Here is a 2,700-nt window from a genome sequence, read left to right as displayed (position 1 = left end):
CTACATTTTTATGTGTATTAATAAAGCAATTCTAACATCATAACAGGATCCTGACATTTCCCTTCCTTTACTGTTTCCCAGGTTGATTAGTGACTCTCTCTGATGATCTTCCTGTTTTAACCCATGGAGCCCGGTCGGGCTCAGCCCAAACAGGAGCCCAGAGTCGCTCCAGGACCTGCTGGAGGGACGATGTTTCTCAGCTGGGAACGTCTTGTGGTTCCCCTGGAGGATCTGGTCCCAGTGGCTGAGGAGAGGAAAGTCTGGGCCTCCTTACCTAGGCTGCTACTTTGGGACCCAACTAGGGATCAGCAGGACAGGATGGACATTTATTTTGGTTGTGTATCATTTATTTATGATGAATAAATCATATATTTAACTTATATTTTCAATCAAACTTTTATGTATGAAAAACATAACTGAGCTCCTGATCATGCAGTGATTGTTATGAAGAACAAATTTCACTCAAATCCCAAATAAGACAGAAATAGTTTGGTGCAGTGATCCAAACCTGGCAGATAGAAAAGCTTCATAAAACTCTGCTGCTGATGTCATTATAACTACAGTATGTAACTAATATATAAAACATGTTTTTTGTTTATTTATTAAAACTGTGACTATGCCATAACAGTATTTTATGAGATTATCTGTAAAAAATGTTGATCTCCTGTATGGAGAGAAAATCCATATGGAAGTGTGAAATGAGTCTCAAAAATCCTTGTGCAGTCGTCACCTGATCTGTATGGAGCTAAAACAGTCTCATAATTCACGAATGTACAAAGAGTTTTAGATCCATAGAAGGAAACCATCAAATGTTAAATTTTTTTTTAAAAAGTCAAAGAAGCTAAAAAAACAAACAAACAAAAAAAACGCTACAATTAACCATTACAGAATAAATAAAATTAGAACGCAAAATTATTTGCCCAAGTAGAAAAATAATTGCGCTAATAAATTTTTTTTCTTTACTCTTCCAAAAGCCTTAAGTATTGATGGCTACTGATGGTTTTCAGATCTCTGTTGGCTGTTGAAATTCGTTTTGGTTTATTAAATAGCACAAACATAAAAGATTATTCATGGTGTTTATCATTTCATCTTTATTTAAAAAACATGCAGTTCAGCTGATTTTCTGTCCCACTCAGACATTTTTTGCCTGCATAATTTGTGGAACAGCAAATATAATCTGATCCTTTAGGCTTCAGACCCAGAGCATCCACATAGCGGTGCTGCAACGAAACGTGATGATGAATTATTAGGTTGTTCTGCTGCTCAAAATTGGCATTTTTGAAGAATATTTTACATTTTATTATTATATTTTCTAATATTCCAAATATTTGATCAGTCGAGATTTTTGTCATATCTCTGAACAGTTGTATTGTGCGTATTTTGCACTTGAAATAAGTAGATGATCAATTATTAATAGTGCGTATCTGAGCTATGATTTGATCACAGATGTCAGGCTGTGTGAATATTTGCACCACATGCCTGAAAGGTGCTTTACAAAGGAACTGAACCCATTTGTAGACACACCACATGTTTATTGTTTTGGACCAAGTTTGATATTGATCTTTAACCATTAATCATATGATGTAATGATGAAAAAACCTTCATCCTAACATGTGGTTTTAATGCCGTCGATCTCTGTATTCGGCTGTTCATGAGGTCGGCTGCAGGCATTTATCCATCGTTTATATTTTTTCAGACTCCAGATTTGAAAATGGAATAAAGTTTATTCCCTCTAAATGCTCTGGGTAAAGCTGCCTTGTGCTTGTTCCCCACTGATAACTTTTCACATTTGATTATTTTCTGTCAAATCTCAATGACTGCAGAGCATTTAATAGCAAACAATCAGCAAATCAGTAGCCAGACTGCAGCGAATTGCAGACCCGACAACTTGGTCCTCCAGGTAAGGAGCGTTTACTTTGGGACAAATTGAGCCAAACTCACTGAGTTGGTTGACAGACGTCATCATGTCAGTTGAAGACGCCTGATGTTCAAAGTGTGTAACAGAGGTGATGAAAACCCCAAGCTGCTCAAAGATCATTGTTTTATTTGACCCTTGAATAAAATGACAGAATGAATTCTGTGATTTTTGATTCATTCATGATTGAACAATGTCTCATCACCAAATAGGATTAATTCATTTCCTTAGCAAAAACTCAATAAATTATTTTAAAATATATATTAATATTATCCCTCAAATAATTGATGGATTATGACTTTGATATTTTCAGGTGTCATTGTGCTTCAACATTTCACATGAAATAAATCAATTTAAATTGTTGTGTTTTAGAAGAAAATTGGACAACCAAGTAAATCTTTAAATAATATTTTTAGACAATAAAAATTATTACCATGAACTGATGATGAAACATGAAATGTAGGTTTGGCTGACAGTGAATTTCTGTTTCCAGGTTTTGTTGTTGGCTCAACTTTTCCTCCTGAGATTCAAAAAACAAAACAAATTAGAAAACATTTCAGCTCTGAACAAGTTTTAGAGCCAAAGACAGTTTCATGTGACGTCACTGATCTTATACAGTTTATCATCTTCTCACCTGACGGCTGCAGACTGAAGGTAAACTCTTCATTAGTTTCAGTTTGAGTCACTTTACACTGAGGAAACTTAAACCCTGATGATGAAGTGACAGTAGCAGAGCAGCCAGACTCTGATGGTGATTCTTTGATGTTCACATCCTGATCAAACCA

At 35.3% G+C, this 2,700-nt stretch overlaps 1 long non-coding RNA gene across 2 annotated transcripts in view; it reads right to left on the bottom strand.

Moving 5' to 3' along the window:
* The window catches only part of LOC106948379 (uncharacterized), a 6,923-nt gene extending 4,498 nt beyond the window's left edge, over positions 1 to 2,425 (bottom strand). For both annotated transcript variants that reach the window (XR_001425158.1, XR_001425157.1), the window contains exon 1: positions 2,349 to 2,425. This is a non-coding gene — a long non-coding RNA (uncharacterized LOC106948379). The remainder of the gene's footprint in view (positions 1 to 2,348) is intronic.
* Between the last annotated feature and the right edge of the window lie 275 nt (positions 2,426 to 2,700).

This window comes from Poecilia latipinna, unplaced genomic scaffold, assembly GCF_001443285.1.
Source record: "Poecilia latipinna isolate Pla-1442-1.1 unplaced genomic scaffold, P_latipinna-1.0 Scaffold284, whole genome shotgun sequence".
NCBI classification, from domain to species: Eukaryota; Metazoa; Chordata; class Actinopteri; order Cyprinodontiformes; family Poeciliidae; genus Poecilia; species Poecilia latipinna.
This window is presented reverse-complemented; position numbering and strand designations above follow the sequence as displayed.